An 8,225-nucleotide genomic window follows, 5' to 3' on the forward strand; every position below is an offset into this window, starting at 1 on the left:
GGGGTGGGGTGGGGTGGGGTGGGGTGGGATGGGGTGGGAGGGTGGTTCTAGGGTGCTGATTCAAACATTTAAACATCAAGACATGAAAGCAGCTGCCAGGCTTATGTATCCTTTTAATAAATCCAGTTTAATATAAAAATCAAGTCTGCATTCAGCAAAAACTAACAAACTTCAACATTTTTACTAAGAAATGAAAGACTAATAAAGTTTTCCTACAAATTTGCAAGAAGCTGTATAGCGATTATAAACCCATTACTGATCTGCCCAGCTCTTTGATTATAATCAACTCTGGGATCTCAGGTAAGCACATCTAGCTAGCCCAACTCTTCTGTTCCCAAGGAGTCCAACAACTTTCAATTCAAGTCACATACAGATGTAGCAAGCTAGCAAAACAGGATTATGAAATTATTTGAGACACTGTATAGGTTGCAAAATTGCTTCTTGTTGTCCAGATAGAGCTTCCTGTCTACTTCTCTTCTGGTGTGTTGTTAACTGTACCCTTGATTCCTAAATGCCAAGTATCTATGTGTGCAGCTCATGTTATATATATGTGTGTGTGAGTGTGTATGTATGTATAACATACATTCACACCTCTAAAATACACACATACCAGGAAAGAGGTGATCTATCATTCTAGGTTTTACAGGCCCCCCCCCCCACAATTACATGTGAGTGAAATTTTTAAAAAAATATATCATAAAATCATAATATAAAGATATATCTCATTATTTTCCACTTGAAATTCAAGTTTATCTTTGAAACCAAAACATGGTGTCCACGTTTCTAATGGAGAGAACCAAAAGGTATCCTGTGAGCCTAACGGCCTACAGAGTTCTATAATGGGGCACTAGCCCAGTAAAACCTTAATCTTGAGCACAGTATCTCTCCTCAAAGCGATCACACCTCTTTAAAAGACACAAAGGGGAAAGGAATTGAAGGCTACATGCAGGTTAGAGTATGAAGTTACTTTTGTAGGGCGTAGGATGGCGAGACCCCCCATCTGGGCCACACAGTGCTGATGCTCAGAGGGAGTCGCTCAGGAGCCAGGCGGGCACAGCCGTGAGCAGCAGCCCTGTTTCGTGCTGGGGCGGTTACGCTGCTCCTGGGGCACCCACAGATGCTGTGACACCTTGTCTGGAGTTGCACTGTGTGGGTGCACCACCCTCCCCAGAACCAGCTGAGATACCATGCACAGTATCCATACAGCTTCCAATGAAAGTTCGAGATATAATTTTCTGTCCAAACTTAGTGGAGCTCCCCCACTTGCACTGTCTGCCCACGTGATCTTCAGATGCAAATGATTTATGTAAAAGAAATGCTTTATTTTTGTACATGAAGGATGCTCTCTAAAGTGTTTCTTTTCCAGAACCTGTTTTAAAAATCATCAGGAGAAGTGCACCTAAATCTGTTTAATGCCAGATTATTCGGTGTTGCGAAAAACCTGGATATTGCCAATTTGTAACCTGGCAATTTTTGATAAAGAAAATTTTAAAAGGGCTTTAATATTTATAGCTTAGACATGACCAGTATTTCCTGGTATTTGTGATGTGGTCTGCACCAAACATAGTGTGATTTATAAAAGTCAGAGATCCCCTGGGGAAAGGATTGTACTGTAAACTATTGTTCTAAGTCTGATTTAGTTACATGTTGAAAGATAATTTTGTATTCTCCTTTGAACTGACCAAAACTTTTTTTTTTTATTGCTTAGACTCTTATTTTGCTGAAAATAAACCAAAACAAATATCTTCTTTTACAACGGGGCATCAGTGTTGTGAACACAGAACTGATGTAAAAGCTGCTTTTGTATTCAGTGTGAGATGGTGTTTACAGATGATTTTGACAACAGTGGAAATATATTAAATGGTGTCTGTGTATCTGAACTATTTAATTTTGTGTTATGTTCATATGAAGAAATATTTATACATACTTCACCAAATGTTTTATTTAATGTTGATAAATATTGCTCTTCAGTCTTCAGCTGTAATGTCCTTTTAAAGTGATTCATAAAGGTCTGCTTGAGAAATGAATAGAGTATACCTAGCTTCCTTGTCAGTAAAACAAATACTCTTGACATACAAATCTTTCTTTTGTATGGGTTGTTTAAAATGTCTACCTAAAGGTAAGCTTGTAAATGATATTGCAAGTCTACTGCAAGTACAAGTTTAGTATAAACCATGAAAAAAAGTTAAAGCTTGATCTATATGTCGGAAGTGCATTTTGAGCTAAAGATACCCAGAATTGGTTTACCAGTTTGGTAGCCACAGGCAACCAAAGACTTCTAAGGCACCCATGTTGCAAAGAAAATTAATGACCTTTATTTATAAAAAGAAGCATATATTTGAAATATATTCATTACTCAAGTTGACCTAACTAATGTTTTAATATTTAAATATATATCTATATCTATATATATTGCCATATTATTATCTTCTGATATCTAGAATAGTGCTGTGCCCCTAATACACAAAATGTGAGAGCATGTAAGGAAGCCAGAGTTCATCAGGGGGTTTTATGGTATATTAGTATTGATTTTAGGATGGGAAACTATTATTTTTATTGAAGTTAAGCTTACCTGAAAGTGGCTGTCACCACTGTTTACATAATAGGAAGAGTTAAACCCTTGGATTGTTTTAACAGAGAAATAAACAACCTGTCTTTTGATGTGTGAACAGGCTTTAAAATGTTATTTACAGGCATATAAAATGTGTATGTATACACATATTGTAGCATAGATCAATGTAGTTATTGTTTATTTAATGCAATATGCACTATAAAATATTAAGAATTTGGCTGTGTTACAAGTACAGTGGGGATCAAATTAATTTGTATTTTATGTCTATGTGTTTGCTTCAGACCCTTGCACGCACAAAAATTTTAGCTATGTGCACAAGCGGATATATTATTTATGAACACAGGCACACATGGTAGGTTGCAGAACAACAATGCAAGACCAAAAGGTACAATCTGACACCACACTACTTTTAAGAAGTACAAATGATGTAATATTTCATCTGAGGAAAATTAAGTCAGAAACATGATAGAAAGCATCGTTCTGAGGGCAGACAAACAGCTCAGTCCCATTAAGACTCCTTACATGGAAAACTGGCTTTTCAGAGACCAGGCATCATCCCCATTAATTGCAATAATACAAGATTAGACTCCATATGAAAAAGAACAAAAAATCAGAAGCGATAGCCAGAGAGGAGCCATTGGGTTGTCTGGAAAAAGCTTTGTAGAATAGACCCCAGTCACTGTCAGTCTCTGAACAGCTCTAAGGCAACAGAATACGTTATAGTATATGCTTGGCTTTCTTGATGAAAAATTATGATAGACATTTATGGCTGCTGTACCAGCACAGGGTGTGAGAAATGTCTGATCCAAAGATCCAGGGACAGGTGTCATGGTGCATGGAGCACTTTATCCTACTCCAGCGTAACACACTAACTACAAATTTAAACTGCAGATCAGTGTGTCACTGTTCTAAAGCTAAACAAATATAGGAAAGGCCTGAGCAGTTCCCAGGACCTAAACCTATGGATCTATATATCCTGGATAACAAATAACCTAAAGGAATATGGCAGTTTTGTGAGGATACTCACACAGATGTTCTGAGGCAGTTGGTGACCTTTCTCATTTATGTTCAACTTCACTTTCTTATTTTATTGTCTTGATTATTATATTTCCTTACTTCTGCAAGAATATTCTAAAAAGTCTTGGCTCATTATAAATCCTGTATATGTAAGAAGGATGTATATGTAAGAAGTGAATGGAAGTCTCAAAGTACACTCGGTTTGCCTCTACAGAATGCAAACATCAAAGCAAAAGAAAATTTTTATCTTTTTTCCCTGATCAGCAGCACCAGTAATTTTGAATATATGGTTATCATCATGCTACCACATATATGGTAGGGATAGTCATGGAGTATCATGCTAAGCTATTTATAAACTTCACTTGCGCCCTTGACCATCTGACTATTTATGCATCCCTATTCAAATTTATATCTGAGATTCCAACCCCTCATTCTCCTCCAAGTGAATTGATTCATTTCATAAAACATGCTTTACAAGCTTGTCTTGGTATCAGGCTTTTTCTTTCAAAATATTCCTGTGCAAAGTTAAGCTGCTCTTAGACTATCAGAAGGTGCATTACTGGCTCCAGCAGTTGTAGTGTTGAGGTCTGATGCTTTCTTTTCTAAAGATATATGAGACATCGAAAAGAACTCAAGCAGGATCCACATATACCAAGTCCTTATTGGCAGAAATGGTCTGTACCACAAGTTGGCTCTTCACCAAGCCTGACCTTCTTTGGCACATGTGTGGATGACCTACCCCTAAGCACGTTCTGCTGAGCCCCCACTAGCTTGAACATCATCCAGTTCACGAATCACCATGTATTATGTTGCATTTGAAAATGTCTAAAAACATACATATTCATTGCAGTAGCTCTTAATATTCTTTGACCCATGTAAATCTACTATCCCTTTTCACAAATTGCTTCCAGCTTCCGTGGTTTTCTATTTTATGTATTCCTTTTATTGTTTTATATATTTACCCATGCAAATACCACTGCACTTGCTTCTGGGAGCAGGTCAAAGTGATATATGTTTGTAGATTGCTTCTTGTTAACACACAGGTTATGTACAGATGTCTGGTAGAGCTGAGGTGTGCATAATGATAGCTGTCTTTTCTGTCTCATGAATTGGACTCCCATGATATCCAAGCACTTCTGTTTGGAAGCTTAGCTTGTATTACATTCCCATTTTCATAGCATTTAAGACCTTATTTAATTAGAATTTTCTTCATTGTAGCAGGCATAGATCATTTGTAGGTTCTCCACCTTCCCACTTCTACTCTTAGGAGTTGCCAGACAGATCTTGGGGAAAATACTAATTTGTAATGTTTGTCACTTTTTTACTTCAGCTTTTAAGATAAGCAGACAGGGGGTATCTAATGCATTTGTGCTATTTGTTGAAAAAAAGTTGAGTATGAATAGGGATGTTTATTCTGTTTCATACACTGTGGCACCACAATTGGCTGAGATTGAACATCACAGTATTTGATATCACTGATGGGTCTTCACAGTCTTAATTGGCAAACTCATTTATTGTGCCATACTGGCATTCAGGGCTTTGACTACTTTTCACCATCCACATTGTCCATTCAAAATATAATGTAGGTTGTAACTTTTTTCCTCAAGAAAGATTATTCCCAGTAGTTATTTCCAGATACCGTCCTAGATTTACTTGCAGATTTTTTGCCTAATTTTAAATATTAAAATGGCTCAGGGGAGTTTCAGTTAGCCCTAACAGAGGTTGTTTAATGGAAGGAGTACGGGTAACACAGGAAAACATTCAGATAAGTGCTACTTATTTCATGACTTATTCCAGCCTGTATTGTGTGGTATGCATATCGCACCTATACATTTCTATGCACTACGTATATCTCAGAAGGATAATGCATGTATAATGTAGTACTGTGTATATACATCTAGACAGATGCAGGCACATCTTGAGCAATGTATACAGATGTATATGCAAACTTCTGCTGAAATTGTCAGCCATGCTAAATATTACCTTTGATGCCTCATCAGTTGTAACTGGACAGTGGAACTGTGTTTAAGTCTACTCTGTTAGCTGCAAGAAAATTTTCCACATCTTTCCTTAGTGCATATTTTTCCAATTGCATGGTCTTTATTTCCTAACGTGGTTTTTCAGTGTCTTGTGCTGGCTTTTCAGACATTACCCAGAATTTAGAAATGCGGGACCAGATTCCACTTACTGACCTATTTCATCAATACCGCATTAGATTTAACCCCATTAGCTTAACCAAAATCACTCTGGCTTTGCCAAAGGAGAAAACAAAGGCCTCTATTTCTAACAGTAGATTCTATCTAAGTTGACATAAGCGAAATAGGGTTCCCAAATTCCTACGTTCATGTGAACACCACTATCAGTTTCTCAGCATGGGTACAGGAATCCAGCCACTATTAAAACAGTTTGAGGCAAATGTCACAAATTTATAAAGGAAAAATAAAGCAAACCACTACTGTAAATTATTTAAGATAACAAGAACAGCACTCCTCCCATTAGAAATGAGAGGAAAAAATTATCATCCTCCCTCACCCCATCCTATTGTTCTACCTTTTCTGTTGCATGGAGTAATATTTTTCATTTGCCAGTCCCACAGGTGGAATTGTGCAAGCTTTAAAAACCTTATTTACCCAGTAGATCTAAGAAATTCACAGTATATCTAGATCATTCACCCTTTTCTTACAATAAAGACAAAACAATAAAACCTTCACTGAGTTTAACTGGGATGTGTGATGCTGGCCTCATGGAAGGTCTTCTGAAAATGGTGATAAAAACATTCAGCTGATTGGCAGTGAGGACAGTTAACTTTCTTCCAAGCTAGTGAAGCTATACAATTTATTTAACTTGACAGAAAGCATGGAAAAAAAACCAAGAAATTTTAAGTTTTTATAGATGTGAGCGTCATCCTTGCATAAGGGTGAATAAATACATGTAAGCAGTGCCCAAAAAAGTTCAGCATATGAATGAGACTGAGCCAAAAGCAGGCACCACCATTGGCTGCGCTGTTGGCAGAGCAGCCTAACGCCCCGCTCAGGCCTCTGTGAAGAGATCCTCATTACAGCAGTCTAGGACTAAATAACTAGGCATTAATGTGAAAGCAGGATTTTTTTGTCTGGGTGCATATGCATTTTCCAGGAATTTGATGGGCAATTCTTAGTCTCTCCATGACAAAAGTTATTTAGTGCATCATCAGGAATGAAAGAATGCTTGAAATGCTCTGGAAATCATCACTTGACCATGGCTAATAGTCAGAAAAACACAGGACATTACTGTACAGAGAGAACTTAAATTCATTTTTCAAATCATTGATAGAGGCACAGTTACTTTACTTCAAATACTCAAAACATCTGAAAACTTTTACACTATCATGGGAATAGTGTCTCTGGACAAGAATCTGATTCCTTATGTGGCTTCAAAATATCCAGTCCTCTTGAGACTGTTTTTCTTCTGGATTAAAATCTTTGGGTAACAAAGCAACTGTAGTCACTCCTCAAATGCTACCTAGTCTAGAAATGTTAAAGGGATGAGGAGGCGGCCTTCACGAATTTGTGCTTAATGAGTCCACTTTAAGAATTATTATTTTTGTGGCACAGACCCATTAACACCATGAGGGTAAAAGATACAACCCAATTTACTTTGAACCCTGCACAGTGCTGCAGCCTGCACTGTGTGGATACAAGAGACAGAACTGTGAAGGATTTCCTGATCCTTGGTACTTTTCTCCACTCGCTACTTTTATTTTTCATATGGATTCAGTCCCCTCCTATTGAATACACCTATCAAATGTACCTATTTAATGTAGCTACTCAATACCTACCCATTGAATATACCTATTCAGTACCCTCTGACATCCATACAGAAGTATGTTAATTTTTAGCATCTGCAAAATTATATGAAATCAGATGTACCTGGAGTTAAGCAGCTTTGTTCCTTCAGCACTATGAAATTTTCTGTTTCACAAATACATGCCGCTTGCCTCATATCTTCATTTATGGTGTTTATTTTACAACTGACTGTTATTAGGACAAAACCTTTTCACTGCTCAGGCGGTAGAAGTATCTCTGAGTAAATATGGGGCCCCTTTAGTCAAAATGAGTGTGATTCCTTGACCATAGGCTAATCTGAACAAAAACCTCTGTGTATGAGGACAGAACAAGCTTCATCTCCTGCTCTGCCCACACACTTCACTGAATATGATGGAGGGTCCTTTCAGACTTGTTTTCCAAGTAGTGCAGCTACATTAATGCTTGTGCATTTCCCCACAGTTACTGGTACTGTCTGAGGAGACTTAAGCCCATGCATTTTGCTCCCTGCTGTGAGACAGGAATTATGAGTATGAAGAACTAACACACCACTGAATGCAAGGGAAACTTAAACTAATAAGCAAGTGTGCCTTTTCTTTTTGTACTCTGTAGGATGCGCATTGACTGCTGCAGTGTCCGTCATTAGAGGTGAAATACAAAGCAAGACTAGAGATTCAGAGCTGCTCCCAGAAGCAAGCTGCATAGGGAAGGATCATTGAAATCCCTATACTCAGCGCACAAAAGAAGAACTTCTATTCAGAAGTTAAAGCTTAAAAAAGGATGAATTAACATTCATTACGTTCTGAAATAACTGAGAAAATACTAAATATAAT

Source organism: Numenius arquata, chromosome 2 (genome assembly GCF_964106895.1).
Source record: "Numenius arquata chromosome 2, bNumArq3.hap1.1, whole genome shotgun sequence".
In the NCBI taxonomy this organism is placed as follows: Eukaryota; Metazoa; Chordata; class Aves; order Charadriiformes; family Scolopacidae; genus Numenius; species Numenius arquata.